The sequence below is a fragment of the Heptranchias perlo genome, chromosome 16, assembly GCF_035084215.1.
Source record: "Heptranchias perlo isolate sHepPer1 chromosome 16, sHepPer1.hap1, whole genome shotgun sequence".
NCBI lineage: Eukaryota > Metazoa > Chordata > Chondrichthyes > Hexanchiformes > Hexanchidae > Heptranchias > Heptranchias perlo.
In genome coordinates, this window is record NC_090340.1 from 9,864,441 (window position 1) to 9,885,430 (window position 20,990).

At 44.6% G+C, this 20,990-nt stretch overlaps 1 protein-coding gene across 2 annotated transcripts in view; it reads right to left on the bottom strand.

Annotated features, from left to right (window-relative positions):
- Positions 1-20,990, bottom strand: part of st3gal2 (ST3 beta-galactoside alpha-2,3-sialyltransferase 2) — a 424,632-nt gene that overhangs the window by 282,362 nt on the left and 121,280 nt on the right. For both annotated transcript variants that reach the window (XM_067997644.1, XM_067997643.1), the window contains exon 2: positions 13,090-13,150. The gene's annotated coding sequence lies outside the window, so the exon portion shown is untranslated. The remainder of the gene's footprint in view (positions 1-13,089; positions 13,151-20,990) is intronic.

Here is a 20,990-nt window from a genome sequence, read left to right on the forward strand (position 1 = left end):
CCCCATATACACTCCATCACAAAGATCGTTATCTTCCGACCCCATATACCCTCCATCACAAAGATCGTTAACTACCGACCCCATATACCCTCCATCACAAAGATCGTTATCTTCCGACCCCATATACCCTCCATCACAAAGATCGTTAACTTCCGACCCCATATACCCTCCATCACAAAGATCATTAACTACCGACCCCATATACCCTCCATCACAAAGATCGTTATCTTCCGACCCCATATACCCTCCATCACAAAGATCGTTAACTTCCGACCCCATATACCCTCCATCACAAAGATCGTTAACTACCGACCCCATATACCCTCCATCACAAAGATCGTTAACTACCGACCCCATATACACTCCATCACAAAGATCGTTATCTTCCGACCCCATATACCCTCCATCACAAAGATCGTTATCTTCCGACCCCATATACCCTCCATCACAAAGATCGTTAACTACCGACCCCATATACACTCCATCACAAAGATCGTTATCTTCCGACCCCATATACCCTCCATCACAAAGATCGTTAACTTCCGACCCCACATACACTCCATCACAAAGATCGTTTACTTCCGACCCCATATACCCTCCATCACAAAGATCGTTATCTTCCGACCCCATATACCCTCCATCACAAAGATCATTAACTACCGACCCCATATACCCTCCATCACAAAGATCATTAACTACCGACCCCATATACCCTCCATCACAAAGATCGTTTACTTCCGACCCCATATACCCTCCATCACAAAGATCGTTTACTTCCGACCCCATATACCCTCCATCACAAAGATCGTTATCTTCCGACCCCATATACCCTCCATCACAAAGATCGTTATCTTCCGACCCCATATACCCTCCATCACAAAGATCGTTATCTTCCGACCCCATATACACTCCATCACAAAGATCGTTATCTTCCGACCCCATATACCCTCCATCACAAAGATCGTTATCTTCCGACCCCATATACCCTCCATCACAAAGATCGTTAACTTCCGACCCCATATACCCTCCATCACAAAGATCGTTAACTACCGACCCCATATACCCTCCATCACAAAGATCGTTTACTTCCGACCCCATATACCCTCCATCACAAAGATCGTTAACTACCGACCCCATATACCCTCCATCACAAAGATCGTTAACTTCCGACCCCATATACCCTCCATCACAAAGATCGTTATCTTCCGACCCCATATACACTCCATCACAAAGATCGTTAACTACCGACCCCATATACACTCCATCACAAAGATCGTTATCTTCCGACCCCATATACCCTCCATCACAAAGATCGTTATCTTCCGACCCCATATACACTCCATCACAAAGATCGTTATCTTCCGACCCCATATACCCTCCATCACAAAGATCGTTAACTACCGACCCCATATACCCTCCATCACAAAGATCGTTATCTTCCGACCCCATATACCCTCCATCACAAAGATCGTTAACTTCCGACCCCATATACCCTCCATCACAAAGATCATTAACTACCGACCCCATATACCCTCCATCACAAAGATCGTTATCTTCCGACCCCATATACCCTCCATCACAAAGATCGTTAACTTCCGACCCCATATACCCTCCATCACAAAGATCGTTAACTACCGACCCCATATACCCTCCATCACAAAGATCGTTAACTACCGACCCCATATACACTCCATCACAAAGATCGTTATCTTCCGACCCCATATACCCTCCATCACAAAGATCGTTATCTTCCGACCCCATATACCCTCCATCACAAAGATCGTTAACTACCGACCCCATATACACTCCATCACAAAGATCGTTATCTTCCGACCCCATATACCCTCCATCACAAAGATCGTTAACTTCCGACCCCACATACACTCCATCACAAAGATCGTTTACTTCCGACCCCATATACCCTCCATCACAAAGATCGTTATCTTCCGACCCCATATACCCTCCATCACAAAGATCATTAACTACCGACCCCATATACCCTCCATCACAAAGATCATTAACTACCGACCCCATATACCCTCCATCACAAAGATCGTTTACTTCCGACCCCATATACCCTCCATCACAAAGATCGTTTACTTCCGACCCCATATACCCTCCATCACAAAGATCGTTATCTTCCGACCCCATATACCCTCCATCACAAAGATCGTTATCTTCCGACCCCATATACCCTCCATCACAAAGATCGTTATCTTCCGACCCCATATACACTCCATCACAAAGATCGTTATCTTCCGACCCCATATACCCTCCATCACAAAGATCGTTATCTTCCGACCCCATATACCCTCCATCACAAAGATCGTTAACTTCCGACCCCATATACCCTCCATCACAAAGATCGTTAACTACCGACCCCATATACCCTCCATCACAAAGATCGTTTACTTCCGACCCCATATACCCTCCATCACAAAGATCGTTAACTACCGACCCCATATACCCTCCATCACAAAGATCGTTAACTTCCGACCCCATATACCCTCCATCACAAAGATCGTTATCTTCCGACCCCATATACACTCCATCACAAAGATCGTTAACTACCGACCCCATATACACTCCATCACAAAGATCGTTATCTTCCGACCCCATATACCCTCCATCACAAAGATCGTTATCTTCCGACCCCATATACACTCCATCACAAAGATCGTTAACTACCGACCCCATATACCCTCCATCACAAAGATCGTTATCTTCCGACCCCATATACACTCCATCACAAAGATCGTTATCTTCCGACCCCATATACCCTCCATCACAAAGATCGTTATCTTCCGACCCCATATACCCTCCATCACAAAGATCGTTAACTTCCGACCCCATATACCCTCCATCACAAAGATCGTTAACTACCGACCCCATATACCCTCCATCACAAAGATCGTTTACTTCCGACCCCATATACCCTCCATCACAAAGATCGTTAACTACCGACCCCATATACCCTCCATCACAAAGATCGTTAACTTCCGACCCCATATACCCTCCATCACAAAGATCGTTATCTTCCGACCCCATATACACTCCATCACAAAGATCGTTAACTACCGACCCCATATACCCTCCATCACAAAGATCATTAACCTCCGACCCCATATACCCTCCATCACAAAGATCGTTATCTTCCGACCCCATATACCCTCCATCACAAAGATCGTTTACTTCCGACCCCATATACCCTCCATCACAAAGATCGTTAACTACCGACCCCATATACCCTCCATCACAAAGATCGTTAACTACCGACCCCATATACCCTCCATCACAAAGATCGTTAACTTCCGACCCCATATTCTCTCCATCACAAAGATCGTTATCTTCCGACCCCATATACCCTCCATCACAAAGATCGTTATCTTCCGACCCCATATACCCTCCATCACAAAGATCGTTAACTTCCGACCCCATATACCCTCCATCACAAAGATCGTTTACTTCCGACCCCATATACCCTCCATCACAAAGATCGTTTACTTCCACCGACGTTGGCTCCCGGTCTACCAACACCTCAAATTAAAAATCCTCATCCTTGTATTTAGGAACATAGGAACAGGAGTAGGCCATTCAGCCCCTCGTGCCTGCTCCGCCATTTGATAAGATCATGGCTGATCTGTGATCTAACTCCATATACCTGCCTTTGGCCCATATCCCTTAATACCTTTGGTTGCCAAAAAGCTATCTATCTCAGATTTAAATTTAGCAATTGAGCTAGTATCAATTGCTGTTTGCGGAAGAGAGTTCCAAACTTCGACCACCCTTTGTGTGTAGAAATGTTTTCTAATCGCACTCCTGAAAGGTCTGGTTCTAATTTTTAGACTGTGCCTCCACTCCTAAAATCCCCAACCAGCGGAAATAGTTTCTCTCTATCCAACGTATCTGTTCCCCTTAATATCTTATAAACTTCGATCAGATCACCCCTTTACCTTCAAAACTCCAGAGAATACAAACCCAATTTGTGTGATCTCTCCTCGTAACTTAACCCTTGAAGTCCGGGTATCATTCTAATAAACCTACGCTGCACTCCCTCCAAGGCCAATATGTCCTTCTGAAGGTGCGGTGCCCAGAACTGCTCACAGTACTCCAGGTGCAATCTAACCAGGGTTTTGTATAGCTGCAGCATAACTTCTGCCCCCTTGTACTCTAGTCCTCTCGATATAAAGGCCAGCATTCCATTTGCCTTCTTGATTATTTTCTGCACCTGTTCATGACACTTCAATGATCCATGTACCTGAACCCCTAAGTCCCTTTGGACATCCACTGTTTTTAACTTTTTACCATTTAGAAAGTACCCTGTTCTATCCTTTTTTGATCCAAAGTGGATGACCTCACATTTGTCTACATTGAATTCCATTTGCCACAGTTTTGCCCATTCGCCTAATCTATCAATATCGCTTTGTAATTTTATGTTTTCATCTACACTGCTTACAATGCCACCAATCTTTGTGTCATCGGCAAACTTAGATATGAGACTTTCTATGCCTTCATCTAAGTCGTTAATAAATATTGTGAATAATTGAGACCCCAAGACAGATCCCTGCGGGACTCCACTAGTCACATCCTGCCAATGTGAGTACCTTCCCATTATCCCTACTCTCTGTTGCCTTTCCCTCAGCCAACTTCCGAACCAAGTCCGTACTTTTCCCTCGATTCCATGGGCTTCTATCTTAGCTAACAGTCTCTTATGTGGGACCTTATCAAATGCCTTCTGGAAGTCCACATAAATAACATCCATTGACATTCCCCTGTCCACTACTTCAGTCACGTCTTCAAAAAATTCAATCAGGTTTGTCAGGCACGACCTTTCACAAATCCCTGCTGGCTCTCTCTGATTAACTGAAATTTCTCGAGGTGTTCAGTCACCCTATCCTTAATTATAGACTCCAGCATTTTCCCCACAACAGATGTTAGACTAACTGGTCCATAATTCCCCGGTTTCCCTCTCTCTCCTTTCTTAAAAATGTAAACAATCTTACAACACCAAGTTATAGTCCAACAATTTTATTTGAAAATCACAAGCTTTCGGAGGCTTCCTCCTTCGTCAGGTGAATGTCAGGAAATCCTTGAACCTTTCGCATTTATATTCAGAGAACAATACCTGGTGATTACAGATAATCATTCCAACTGCCCGTTGTCAAGGCAATCAAAGTGTTCCGACAGAGAGGTGTTACCTACAGGACCACCGAATATACAAACGGCCAGAACACAAAACAGAGAGAGAGCGGGAGAAACATCCGAAAGGAAGAGAAAGACTGAAAATGACCCATTGAATTAAAAACAGATAACTTTTATTCGCAGGTGGGGTTACGTGTAGCACGACATGAACCCAAGATCCCGGTTGAGGCCGTCCTCATGGGTGTGGAACTTGGCTATCAATTTCTGCTCGACGATTTTGCGTTGTCGTGCGTCTCGAAGGCCGCCTTGGAGTATGCTTACCTGAAGATCGGTGGCTGAATGTCCTTGACTGCTGAAGTGTTCCCCGACTGGGAGGGAACCCTCCTGTCTGGCGATTGTTGCGCGGTGTCCGTTCATCCGTTGTCGCAGTGTCTGCATGGTCTCGCCAATGTAACATGCTCCGGGGCATCCTTTCCTGCAACGTACGAGGTAGACAACGTTGGCCGAGTCACAGGAGTATGAACCATGTACCTGGTGGGTGGTGTCCTCTCGTGTGATGGTGGTATCTGTGTCGATGATCTGGCATGTCTTGCAGAGGTTGCCGTGGCAGGGTTGTGTGGTGTCGTGGACGCTGTTCTCCTGAAAGCTGGGTAATTTGCTGCGAATGATGGTCTGTTTGAGGTTGGGTGGCTGTTTAAAGGCGAGTGGTGGAGGTGTGGGGATGGCCTTAGCGAGGTGTTCGTCGTCATCGATGACATGTTGAAGGCTGCGGAAGTACTGGACGACGAAGGGTACTCTGTTGGTTGCGTCCCGTGTTAGTCTTCTGAGGTCCATGCAATTTTTCGCTGTGGCCCATCGGAACTGTCAATCGATGAGTCGAGCGTCATATCCCGTTCTTACGAGGGCGTCTTTCAGCGTCTGTAGGTGTCCATCGCATTCCTCCTCGTCTGAGCAGATCCTGTGTATTTGCAGGGCCTGTCCATAGGGGATGGCCTCTTTGACGTGGTTAGGGTGGAAGCTGGAAAAGTGGAGCATCGTGAGGTTGTCCGTGGGCTTGCGGTAGAGTGAGGTGCTGAGGTGCCCGTCTTTGATGGAGATTCGTGTGTCCAAGAAAGAAATCTCTGCAAGACATGCCAGATCATCGACACAGATACCACCATCACACGAGAGGACACCACCCACCAGGTACATGGTTCATACTCCTGTGACTCGGCCAACATTGTCTACCTCGTACGTTGCAGGAAAGGATGCCCCGGAGCATGTTACATTGGCGAGACCATGCAGACACTGCGACAACGGATGAACGGACACCGCGCAACAATCGCCAGTCAGGAGGGTTCCCTCCCAGTCGGGGAACACTTCAGCAGTCAAGGACATTCAGCCACCGATCTTCGGGTAAGCGTACTCCAAGGCGGCCTTCGAGACGCACGACAACGCAAAATCGTCGAGCAGAAATTGATAGCCAAGTTCCGCACCCATGAGGACGGCCTCAACCGGGATCTTGGGTTCATGTCGCGCTGCACGTAACCCCACCTGCGAATAAAAGTTATCTGTTTTTAATTCAACGGGTCATTTTCAGTCTTTCTCTTCCTTTCGGATGTTTCTCCCTCTCTCTCTCTCTCTGTTTTGTGTTCTGGCCGTTTGTATATTCGGTGGTCCTGTAGGTAACACCTCTCTGTCTGAACACTTTGATTGCCTTGACAACGGGCAGTTGGAATGATTATCTGTAATCACCAGGTATTGTTCTCTGAATATAAATGCGAAAGGTTCAAGGATTTCCTGACATTCACCTGACGAAGGAGGAAGCCTCCGAAAGCTTGTGATTTTCAAATAAAATTGTTGGACTATAACTTGGTGTTGTAAGATTGTTTACATTTGTCAACCCCAGTCCATCACCGGCATCTCCACATCTTTCTTAAAAAGCGGAGTGATATGTGCAATTTTCCAATCTCGAGGGACAGTTCATGAATCTAGAGAACTTTGAAAGATTATAGTTAGGGCATCCGCAACGTGCTCACCTACTTCCTTTAAAACCCTGGGATGGAAACCATCTGGTCCTGGGGATTTGTCACTCTTTAGTGCTATTATTTTCTTCATTACTGTTGCTTTACTTATGTTAATTTTATCGAGTCCCTGTCCCCAATTCAATATAAGTTTTCTTGGGATTTCCGGCATGCTATCCTCTTTTTCTACTGTAAATACTGACGCAAAGTAACTGTTCAACATGTCTGCCATTTCCCCATTGTCAATGACAATATCCCCACTTTCAGTTTTTAAGGGGCCAACACTGCTCCTGACCACCCTCTTTTTCCTAATGTAACTATAAAAGTTCTTCGTATTGGTTTTGATATCCCTTGCGAGTTTCTTTTCATACTCTCTTTTTGTAGCTCTTACTATCTGTTTTGTGACCCTTTGTTGATCTTTGTATCTTTCCCATTCGCCAGGATCTGTGCCATTTTTTGCCTTTTTGTATGCCCTTTCCTTATGTCTTATACTGTCCCTTACCTCTTTAGTTATCCATGGCTTTTTTTTTGGCAAGTAGAGTTCTTGCCCCTCAGGGGTATAAACCGATTCTGTATCACGTTAAATGTTTCTTTAAACATTTCCCACTGATCATCAGTCGTTTTACCCATTAACAGATTTGCCCAGTTTACTGTGGACAGTCTCTGTCTCATCCCATTGAGGTCGGCCTTGCCCAAGTCTAGAATTTAAATCACTTCAAGGCCTCACCCTTCTCTATCTCTGTAACCTCCACCAGTCCTACAGCCCTCCGAGACCTCTGCATTCCTCTGACTCTGACATCTTTGCATTCCCTACTCCCTTAGGCCATGCCTACCCTCTCAAATTCCATCTCTAAACCTTGCTACTTCTCCAGTTCCTACTCCTTTAAAACCCACCTCTTTGACCAAGTTTTTAGTCTCCCATCCTAATATCTCCTTCTTTGAGTCAACTTTCTGATTACGCTTCTGTGAAGCACCTAGGGATATTTTTCTATGTTAAAGGTGCTATAGAAATGCAAGCTGATGTTGTTTTCAGATACTAATAGACCTACTGTGTATCTCTGTGCTTTTTAGAATTAAAAGATGAAACTGTAAAGAGTGAACAAAATTTCATTTATATGGCATTTTCAAGTCCTCAGGATGTCCCAAAGTGCCTCATAGCTAGTGAATTATTTTTGAAGTGCAGTCACATTGTTGTGCAAGCAAACACAGCAGGCAATTTGTGCACAGCAAGGTTCCACAAACATCAAATGAATCTGTCTTTGGTGGTGTTGATTGAGGGGAAGAATGCTGCCCAGGACATTAGGAGATCTCTTTGCACTTCTATGAATAATACCATGGAAAATGGACAAGCAATTTAATGTGTCATCCAAAAGATGGCACCTCTGACACTGCAGCATTCTCTCAGTACTGCACTTTTAGTGTCAGTCTAGATTATGTGTCAAGTTCTGCAGTGGGACTTGAACCCACAATGTTTGGACTAACTGAACCATGCTGGTCACACTGATACTACATGGTGCTTTTCACAATTCAAGTGGATAAAGTATGAAAATTTCATACTCCCACCACCGCACTTCACTAAAATCCGAATGACAACCCTAACATTTTTATATCGGGTGTTACCCTAACCTAAAAGAAAAATAATGTTCAAAGTGAAGGAAGCAGCTTCGTCATCATTTCTGAAAAATGGAAGAGGCTGATAACTATCTGAAAGTTTATGTAAGCGGGGGAAGAACTGGGGAAACACATAAAAATTCTGCTTTCTTTTATAGCTGAAGGTATGATTCATATTTTCCTTTCCATTTCCTGCTCTCCCTGGACTATACACCAGCTGTGTCCAGATGGTGGGCAGGTGACTTGCTGCCTGGTCTCCGCCTCCATCCCTCTGCACCAGCCGTTAGGGAGTGCCTGAGGACGGCTGCTCAACCTTGCTTGGCGCATTCCCCACAGCATTAGGATGAGCCTGGGATGTGGGGGGGAATCACAGGAATGAACTCATGCCCCACCATCCCCCTGTGGTGACTTGCATTGCTGCTCTGACACACAGTACTATTATTATCCAGAAAGATTTCTTTTGACCAAAACTGAATTCAGTACTCCAGGAGTGGTCTGACCAGTGCATTATAAAGCCTTAGCATAAGCTCAGTGGACTTATACTCTACTGTCTTAGCTGTACAGTATATCCCAACAATTTGCTAGCTGTTTTAATTGTTTCTCCACATGATCTAGACATTGAGAGTGATGTGCTTACTATTACTCTTTTTAAGCCTCCCTCTGCTAAATCTATCCCATTCTGCAGTACTTTACATTTATACATGCGTCAGCAAGGTCAGAAGCCAGCATTGCTCCCATGCATTTACTTTAAACCCGTTAGTGCAGAGAAACTACGCAGGTGTACTTATTCCATTGTTGCAGATCCACCCTGGGTAACAATAATGGAAGCACAAATGGAAAAAAAAACTGCAAACGCTGGAAATTTGACATAAAAACAGAAAAAGTTTTTTTGTTAAAATACAGGAGGTCACTCAACATTTTCAAAGAGAAATTAAGATTATGGAATACCTACAGGATCTTCCTTTAGAGAACAATTCTTTAAAAAACACAATACAGTATAACGAAAGAGTAGTTACAGTTTACCACACTAAAAGAATGGGCTTGTATTTATGTGCAGCACTTTAGCGTATTAAATTTAATCTACCATTGTCCTCTTTCAAGTCCTCAGAACATCCCAAAGTGTTTCATAGCCAATGAGTTACTTTTGAAGTCACTGCTGTTTTGTGGACAAAGTGGCAGCCAATTTATGCACAGCAAGGTCCCACAACTAGCAAGTGAGATTAATGACCACTTTAATTTGTTTGGTGCTGTTGGTTGAGGGATAAATGTAGTTCAGGTCAAGGGGAGGGCCCCCTCACCCGCTCTTCTTCAAATGGTGTCAAAGGATCTTTAACATCCACCTGAACAGTCAGATGGGGCCTTGCTGTTTAACTAGGGTTGCTAACCCACCATTTCCTGGGAATTAAAGATTAATCTCCAGGAAACTGCAGCAAGCAACCCAGGAGAAAAATCATCGGGGCATAAAAAAAATTGTGTTTTTTTAAAAATTTACTTCAAATACTTTCATTTGTTAGTTATAAAAATATTGGAAATGAGAAATAAGACTTCGACTGACAGTTAAGAATCATCCAATCTGATCGCTTTCCAATTGGCGCAGGAAAACCGTACACCGTGAGGATGGACTTGTCGGGTGACCAATGGCGGAGGCATGGGGGTGGGGCAGTTGGAGGTGAGAGGTCATGTGATGAAACCTCCAGGAATATGTCCAACCAGAGTTGGCAACCCCACCTTTAACGTCTCACCACAAGCCTGCACCTTTGACAAATCAGCACTCCCTCAGTACGGCAAGGAATTGTCAGCCTAGATTATGTGCTAAAATGCACTACCTCACACTCCAGAAAAAGTAATTAGCAATTTTATGTTTACTTTCATTCCACTAGGAGAAATAACTTAAGAAGGAAAATTATTATAGATGAAACCTCTTGAAGCAAAAAGCATTTTGGATTTTGGCACAGGTCACGATAAACTTTTTAAAACTACTCTAAACTCAATAGTTTTAAATAGCATTCATACAATCTCAGGCAACATGGCAAAAAGATCTGCTGAGGTTGCAGAAACTGTAATGGTCAACTTGAGATTCTAGCTTTTTCTAAATGTTTTACCTTGAACTTGCTGTGCTTTTATTTGTCGTTTTGGAGCAGGATCCGATGGTGCAGATAAATTAATTTTAATTATATATCATAGCTATGTAAAAGGATCGTGGTACACCACTTCATTTCTACGCATGCGATGGTTCCGAGAACAAGACATGAATCTGAATGCAGCTGTACAAACCTCTTTCTCTGCAACCAAAGCTTATTGACCAGGCTTGCTTTAATTTCCAAAATGATTGGCAGCATGGAGCACAAGTTAAGACTGATAGGCCTTTTTTTTTAATTAACATAATTTTACAACATATGGAGTCTGCAACAAAGCGATAGGGAGGAGAATCTCATCCGACAAAATAAAGCACTAAAATTGAACATTTACAACAGGGCAACGCAAATACAATAATGAATGAAAAAGTCCAGATTGCATATGCAAATTTCAACTTCATACAGTTGTTATAACATAGCAAGCTGTGTGGTGAAAACAAGATCGAGTGTCCCACATGGTATGTTACCTACCTGGTGCCAGGGTGAGGGACATCTCGAACCGGGTGGAAAGGATATTGGAGAGGGAGGGGGAGGATCCAGTCGTTGTGGTCCATGTTGGGGCCAACAACATAGGAAAGAGTAGGCAAGAGGTCCGGTTCAGAGAGTACCAGGAGCTAGGAGCTAAATTAAAAACAGGACCTCAAGGGTTATAATCTCTGGATTATCACCCAAGCCACGTACAAAGTAGATTGGGATAAGCAGATTAGGGAGGTGAACACGTGGTTGGAGGAGTGGTGTGAGAAAGAGGGGTTCCATTTCATGGTACACTGGCACCAGTACTGAGACAGGAAGGAACTGTACCATTGGGGCGGGCTCCACCTGATCCAGGCTGGGTCCCAGGTCTGAGTGGAAAGGATAAAAAGGGTGGTCACAAGGACTTTAAACTAGTAAATGGAATGCTGGCCTTTATATCTAGAGGACTAGAACATGATGGGGTAGAAGTTATGCTACAGCTATTCAAAGCCCTGGTTAGACCACACCTGGAGTACTATGTTCAGTTCTGGGCACCGCACCTTAGGAAGGATATATTGGTCTTGGAGGGAGTGCAGCGTGGATTTACTAGAATGATACCTGGACTCCAAGGATTAAATTAAAGGAGAGATTACACAAACTAGGGCGGTATTCCCTGGAATTTAGAAGATTAAGGGGTAATTTGATTGAAGTTTTCAAGATATTAAGGGGAATTGATAGGGTAGATAAAGAGAAGCTATTTCTGCAGGTTGGGGAGTCTAGGACAAGGGGACATAGTCTAAAAATTAGAGCCAGGACTTTCAGGAGTGAAGTTAGAAACCACTTCTACACTCAAAAGGGTGGTAGAAGTTTGGAACTCTCTTCTACAAATAGCAGTTGATGCTAGCTCAATTGTTAATTTTAAATTGTTAACCAAAGGTGTTAAGGGATATGGGGCTAAGGTGGGTATATGGAGTTAGGTCACAGATCAGCCATGATTTCACTGAATGGGTGGAACAGGCTCGAGGGGCTAAATGGCCCACTCCTGTTCCTGTCCTTCGTGACAGCATTGGCTGTGAGGGTGGGTGTGTGACATTTTCATTCTACTAGCACTTGAATTGAATTGTGAAAAACATTCAGACTTTATTCCTCCAAACTGGGATTGATTCTGCAAAGAGTATCCTGCACAATGGGCTGTGGCCATTTACTTTGCTTTTTCAATAAAAAGAGTTACCTGGTTTTGCTGACTCCTGAAGTGAGCAGCATATTCTGCAACACCCCACTACAGGTTCTTGCAACCATCTTAACTCCTACATGTTCCCCTATAAACTACCTGGCAAACATCATGGCCTTATCCGCACTCAGCACATTTCTCACTCCTCTGACCCTGTACAGTCAAATCTGTCAGCACCCAGGTTGCCATCTGGACCCAATTGTGACAGTTACTGCTGTTCCTATTACTGCATGCGATAACTATCTGACTTTTGGAAAGCTGGTATGTGCCCAGACTACATTTGATTTCTCTGCAGACATTACGTTACAATAAAACAGGAAGGACCTTTGCTAAATGTTTTGTTTATGTTGTACCTTAGTTGTTCAAAATGGTAAAAATAAATTATAAATTCATTGGTCCCATTACAAGCAGAATTACCTGCTAGAAGGGATTTCACTGATCATTCAAAGTGAAACAAAAGCATGCAGCTCCCTTTGTTTAAATCTGTGTTTTTTTGTCTCATTTGCAAACATACCAGTAAGACAATGATCGTCTGCTTCTTCCCTCACACTTCCACCTACTTTGGAATCCAGGACCTGCAAATAATACAGAAGAATGTCTTACATTACATGAGAACTCCATCAGGAATCAATCAGAATTGTGAATGTTCTTCTGGGCGACTGGAATATTTACAATAACCAGCGATTTGTCAAGTATCTCTTTTTCTGTTTTTGTCTGAATTTTTGAAACGTTTCTCTCTTCTATCCACTCCGCTGCCCCGCCCTCACCTCCAGTGCTGGTTCATGCTGGGTTATGTTATGTGCTGACAGATTCCTTTACCTCACCAAGCTCACCATTTTTCATGTGTGAGCCCAAACAGTGAGTGTTGGCAAGCTATTTAATTGTGGCGGGCACAACAGCCAAGCTCAATCATGTCCTCACCCCACATTTATGCGCTTTCCAGCAGCATTCACTGGACTTCAGTCGGGAGCAGGAACCCTGGCTGACTTTTCCCCTCCCTTTCTCAAGAGCACTGAAATCAATTGTAGCTCCCCTACAACAGCCCTGGCTGAGATCAGCAAACTCAGCACAAACTGGGAGCTGAGCCTGGGACCGGTATTGGTGAGACCGCACCTGGAATACTGCATACAGTTTTGGTGTCCATACTTAAGAAAAGACATACTTGCTCTCGAGGCAGTACAAAGAAGGTTCACTCGGTTAATCCCGGGGATGAGGGGGCGGACATATGAGGAGAGGTTGAGTAGATTGGGACTCTACTCATTGGAGTTCAGAAGAATGAGAGGCGATCTTATTGAAACATATAAGATTGTGAAGGGTCTTGATCGGGTGGATGCAGTAAGGATGTTCCCAAAGATGGGTGAAACTAGAACTAGGGGGCATAATCTTAGAATAAGGGGCTGCTCTTTCAAAACTGAGATGAGGAGAAACTTCTTCACTCAGAGGGTGGTAGGTCTGTGGAATTTGCTGCCCCAGGAAGCTGTGGAAGCAACATCATTAGATAAATTTAAAACAGAAATAGACAGTTTCCTAGAAGTAAAGGGAATTAGGGGTTATGGGGAGCGGGCAGGAAATTGGACATGAAGCTGAGTTCGGATCGGTCAATGCCCTGTGGGTGGCGGAGAGGGCCCAGGGGCTATGTGGCCGGGTCCTGCTCCGACTTCTTGTGTTCTTTAGATTTGTGGTTGGGATCAGATCAGCCATGATCTTATTGAATGGCGGAGCAGGCTCGAGGGGCCGATTGGCCTACTCCTGCTCCAATTTCTTATGTTCTTATGTTCTTATGTTCTCATCTGTCTCACACCGTCTGAGCCATCAGAGGAGGACTATTCGTTTTGATTTTAATAGAACATTAATTGAGAAACTGATTCATGCCTACAGCCTGGAAAATGCAGGATCCTGACAGGACCCAATAACAACAGCCAGTAATTCAGAAAACATATTGGGCCAGAATTTGCCGTCAAAATAACGGTGAGGCTAATGGTGCTCACCATTATTTATGCATAAATGGTACAACAACTTCAGGCAAGAAGCAGATGCGCGGTTAAATGCGAATATCCAAAAGTTGCTGTCTGAGTTGTGCTGCTCCACCATTATCTTCGCGAAAACGGCATCTCAATGTCTGCCTCACCATTGACTTGCATTGAATTCACAAAGTTGCTGACTCTGGGGAATGAGGTGGGTCAGTGGGGGAACATTTAGGGAGCAGCGATCATAGTGTCATAAGGTTTAGATTAGTTATGGAAAAGGACAAAGAGCAATCTAGAGTAAAAATATTTAAATGGAGGAGGGCTAATATCAGGGGATTAGAACGGATCTGGCCCGGGTAAATTGAAGTAAAAGATTGGCAGGCAAAACTGTAATCGAATAATGGACGGCCTTTAAAGAGGAGATGGTTCAGGTTCAGTCTAGATACAGTCCCACGAGGGGGAAAGGTAGGGCAACTAAAGCCAGAGCTCCCTGGATGACGAAAAGATAGAGAGTAAGTGAAGCAGAAAAAGGTGGCGTATGATAGATGTCAGGTTGATAATACAAGTGAGAACCAGAATATAGAAAGTACAAAGGAGAAATGAAAAAGGAAATAAGAGGGGCAAAGAGGGAGTATGAGAATAGACTGGCAGCTAACATAAAAGGGAATCCAAAAGTCTTCTATAGGCATATAAATAGTAAATGGTTAGTAAGACCGGGGTGGGGCCGTTTAGGGACCAAACAGGAGATCTACACATGGAGGTAGAAGGCATGGATGACGTACTAAATGAGTACTTTGCATCTGTCTTTACCAAGGAAGAAGATGCTGCCAAAGTCATAGTAAAATGGGAGGTAGTTGAGAAACTGGATGAGGTGAAAATTGATAAAGAGGAAGTACTAGAAAGGCTGGCTATGCTTAAAGTAGATAAGTCACCCGGTCTGGATGGGATGCATCCTAGGTTGCTGAGGGAAGTAAGAGTGGAAATTGCAGAGGTGCTGGCCATAATCTTCCAATCATCCTTAGATGTGGGGGTGGTGCCAGAGGACTGGAGAATTGCAAATGTTACACCCTTGTTCAAAAAAGGTTGTAAGGATAAACCCAGCAACTACAGGCCAGTCAGTTTAACTTTTAGAAAGGATAATCTCGGACAAAATTGATAGTCACTTGGATAACTGTGGATTAATAAAGGAAAGCCAGCATGGATTTGTTAAAGGCAAATCATGTTTAACTAACTTAATTGAGTTTTTTGATAAGGTAACAGAGAGGATTGATGAGGGCAATGCAGTTGACGTTGTGTATATGGCCTTTCAAAAGGCGTTTAATAAAATGCCACATAATAGGCTTGTCAGCAAAATTGAAGCCCATGGAATAAAAGGGGCAATGGCAGCATGCATACGGAATTGGCTAAGTGACAGGAAACAGAGAGTAGTGGTGAACGGTTGTTTTTTGGACTGGAGGAAGATATACAATAGTGTTCCCCAGGGGCCAATACTAGGACCGCTGCTTTTCTTGATATATATTAATGACTTGGACTTGGGTATACAGGGCACAATTTCAAAATTTGCAGATGACACCAAACTTGGAAGTGTAGTAATCAGCGAGGAGGAAAGTGTTAGACTTCAAAAGGACATAGACAGGCTGGTAGAATGGGCGGACACGTGGCAGATGAAATTTAATGTAGAGAAGTGCGAAGTGATACATTTTTGCAGGAAGAATGAGGAGAGGCAATATAAACTAAATGGTACAATTCTAAAGGAACAGAGAGACCTGGGGCTATATGTGCACAAATCTTTGAAGGTGGCAGGACAGGTTGAGAATGCATTTAAAAGAGCCTATGGGATCCTGGGCTTTATAAATAGAGGCATAGAGTACAAAAGCAAGTTATGTTGAACCTTTACAAAATACTTGTTCAGCCACAACTGGAGTATTGTTTCCAATTCTGGGCACTGAACTTTAGGAAGGATGTGGAGGCCTTAGAGAGGGTGCAGAAAAGATTTACTAGAATGGTTCCAGGGATGAGGGACTTCAGTTACACGGATAGACTGGAGAAGCTGGGGTTGTTCTCCTTAGAGCAGAGAAGGTTAAGAGGAGATTTGATAGAAGTGTTCAAAATCATGAGGGGTCTAGATAGAGTAGATAGAGACAAACTGTTCCCATTGGCGGAAGGGTCAAGAACCAGAGGACACAGATTTAAGGTGATTGGCAAAAGAACCAAAGACGACGTGAGGAAAAACATTTTTTGCACAGCGAGTGGTTATGATCTGGACTGCGTTGCCTGAAAGGGTGGTGGAAAGAAATTCAATCGTGGCTTTCAAAAAGGAATTGGATAAATAATTGAAGAGAAAAAATTTGCAGGGTTACAGGGAAAGAGTGGGGGAATGGGACTAGCTGGATTGCTCTTACAAGAGCCGGCACAGGCACAATGGGCCGAATGGCCTCCTTCTGTGCTGTAACGATTCTATGATTCTAACTGGATTTATTGTCTGTGAATCTAGGGTACATCTGCAACCAGTTACTGGGCTATTTAAAACACAGAAACTGTGCGCAAGAACAAGAACAGTTCAATGTCACTGTTTCTTTTTGAAACCATATTGAACCTGAACTAATCTTGCTCTTCTCATTCTCTCCTCTCTTCCTCCCCTTGGTTCATTGAGTCACAAAGGAAGCTTTGCCAAGACCTTGGATGTGTAGACCCACTTAGGTTGGGTATACTGAGCTCCCTCGTTAGATAGGGATAAAGGATAAAGAGGATATAGACAGGCTGGTGGCATGGGCGGACACGTGGCAGATGAAATTTAACATAGAAAAATGTGAAGTGATACATTTTGGTAGGAAGAACGAGGAGAGGCAGTATAAACTAGAGGGCATAATTCTAAAAGGGGTACAGGAACAGAGAGATCTGGGGATATATGTGCATAAATCGTTGAAGGTGGCAGGGCAGGTTGATAAAGCGGTTAAAAAAAGCATACGGGATTCTGAGCTTTATACCCATGAGGACGGCCTCAACCGGGATCTTGGGTTCATGTCACGCTACACGTTACCCCACCAGCGAACAAATGTTATCTGTTTTTAATATAATGGGTCATTTGCTGGCTTTCTCTGCCTTCCGGATGTTTCTGCCTCTCTCTGTTTTTTTTCCTGTTTGTTTTTTTGTTGAATGTGTATTCGGGGGTTCTGCAGGTGACACCTCTCTGTCTGAACACACGGTGATTGCCTTGGCAACGGGCAGTTGCAGGGGCATTCTGTAAACACCATGTATTGTTCTATATGTATAAATGCATAGGCTTCGAGGAGCTCCTGAACATTTACCTGAGGAAGGAGGAAGTCTCCGAAAGCTTGTGAATTTAAAATAAAATTGCTGGACTATAACTTGGTGTTGTAAAATTGTTTACAATTGTCAACCCCAGTCCATCACCGGCATCTCCACATTATAAATAGAGGCATAGAGTACAAAAGTAAGCAAGCCATGATGAACCTTTATAAAACACTGGTTCAGCCACAACTGGAGTATTGTGTCCAGTTCTGGGCCCCGCACTTCAGGAAAAATGTGAAGGTCTTAGAGAAGGTGCAGAAGAGATTTACGAGAATGATTCCAGGGATGAGGGATTTTAGTTACGTGCATAGACTGGAGAAGCTGGGGTTGTTCTCCTTGGGACAGAGCAGGTTGAGAGAAGATTTGATAGAGATATTCAAAATCATGATGGGTCAAGACAGAATAGATAGAGAGAAACTGTTCCCATTGGTGAAAGGTTCCAATTGTACGGTAGCATAGTGGTTATGTTACTGGACTAGTAATCCTAGAGGCCTGGACTAATAATCTGGAGTCATGAATTCAAATCCCACCACGGGAGCTGGGGAATTTAAATTCAATTAATTAAATAAAATCTGGAATTAAAATACTAGTATCAGTAATGGTGGCTATGAAAATACCGGAGTGTCGTAAAAACCCATCTGGTTCACTCATGTCCTTGAGGGAAAGAAACCTGCCGTCCTTACCCGGTCTGGCCTATGTGTGTATCCAGACCCACAGCAATGTGGTTGATTCTTAATTGCTGAGCAAGCCACTCAGTTGTAAAATCTCGCTAAAAAAAGTCACAATAGGAAAAAAAGTCACAATAGGAATAAAACCGGACGGACCACCCGGCATCGGACCACGAGGCACCGGACACGACAAAGGCAAACAAAGCCCAGTCGAACCTGCAAAGTCCTCCTCATGAACATCTGGGCACTTGTGCCAAAATTGGGAGAGCTGTCCCACAGACGAGTCAAGCAACAGCCTGACATAGCCATACTCACAGAATCATACCTTTCAGCCAATGTCCCAGACTCTTCCATCACCATCCCTGGGTATGTCCTGTCCAACCGGCAGGACAGACCTACCAGAGGTGGCGGTACAGTGATATACAGTCAGGAGGGAGTGGCCCTGGGAGCCCTCAACATTGACTCTGGACCCCATGAAATCTCATGGCATCAGGTCAAACATGGGCAAGGAAACCTCCTGCTGATTACCACCTACCGCCCTCCCTCGGCTGATGAATCAGTCCTCCTCCATGTTGAACACCACTTGGAGGAAGCACTGAGGGTAGCAAGGGCACAGAATGTACTCTGGGTGGGGGACTTCAATGTCCATCACCAAGAGTGGCTCGGTAGCACCACTACTGGCCGAGCTGGCCGACTTCTAAAGGACATAGCTGCTAGACTGGGCCTGCGGCGGGTGGAGTGAACCAACACGAGGGAAAAACTTACTTGACCTCGTCCTCACCAATCTACTTGTCGCAAATGCATCTGTCCATGACAGTATTGGTAGGAGTGACCACCACACAGTCCCCGTGGAGATGAAGTCCCGTCTTCGCACTGAGGATACCATCCAACGTGTTGTGTGGCACTACCACCGTGCTAAATGGGATAGATTCAGAACAGATCTAGCAGCTCAAAACTGGGCATCCATGAGGCGCTGTGGGCCATCAGCAGCAGCAGAATTGTATTCCAGCACAATCTGTAACCTCATGGCCCGGCATATTCCTCACTCTACCATTACCAACAAGCCAGGGGATCAACCCTGGTTCAATGAGGAGTGTAGAAGAGCATGCCAGGAGCAGCACCAGGCGTACCTAAAAATGAGGTGCCAAGCCGGTCAAGCTACAACTCCGGACTGCATGCATGCTAAACAGCAGAAGCAACATGCTATAGACAGAGCTAAGCGATTCCACAACCAACGGATCAGATCAAAGCTCTGCAGTCCTGCCACATCCAGTTGTGAATGGTGGTGAACAATTAAACAATTAACGGGAGGAGGAGGCTTTGCAAACATCCCCATCCTCAATGATGGCGGAGTCCAGCACGTGAGTGCAAAAGACAAGGCTCAAGTGTTTGCAACCATCTTCAGCCAGAAGTGCCGAGTGGATGATCCATCTCAGCCTCCTCCCGATATCCCCACCATCACAGAAACCAGTCTTCAGCCAATTCGATTCACTCCACGTGAAATCAAGAAATGACTGAGTGCACTGGATACAGCAAAGGCAATGGGCCCTGACAACATCCCAGCTGTAGTGCTGAAGACTTGTGCTCCAGAACTAGCTGCACCTCTAGCCAAACTGTTCCAGTACAGCCACAACACTGGCATCTACCCGACAATGTGGAAAATTGCTCAGATATGTCCTGTCCACAGAAAGCAGGACAAATCCAATCTGGCCAATTACCGCCCCATCAGTCTACTCTCAATCATCAGCAAAGTGATGGAAGGTGTCGTCGACAGTGCTATCAAGCGGCACTTACTCACCAATAACCTGCTCACCGATGCTCAGTTTGGGTTCCGCCAGGACCACTCGGCTCCAGACCTCATTACAGCCTTGGTCCAAACATGGACAAAAGAGCTGAATTCCAGAGGTGAGGTGAGAGTGACTGCCCTTGACATCAAGGCAGCATTTGACCGAGTCTGGCAGCATTTGACCGAGTGTGGCACCAAGGAGCCCTAGTAAAATTGAAGTCAATGGGAATCAGGGGGAAAACTCTCCAGTGGCTGGAGTCATACCTAGAACAAAGGAAGATGGTAGTGGTTGTTGGAGGCCAATCATCTCAGCCCCAGGACATTGCTGCAGGTGTTCCTCAAGGCAGTGTCCTAGGCCCAACCATCTTCAGCTGCTTCATCAATGACCTTCCCTCCATCATAAGGTCAGAAATGGGGATTTTCGCTGTTGACTGCACAGTGTTCAGTTCCATTCGCAACCCCTCAGATAATTAAGCAGTCCGAGCCAGCATGCAGCAAGACCTGGGCAACATCCAGGCTTGGGCTCATAAGTGGCAAGTAACATTCGCGCCAGACAAGTGCCAGGGAATGACCATCTCCAACAAGAGAGAGTCTAACCACCTCCCCATGACATTCAACCGCATTACCATCGCCGAATCCCCCACCATCAACATCATGAGGGTCACCATTGACCAGAAACTTA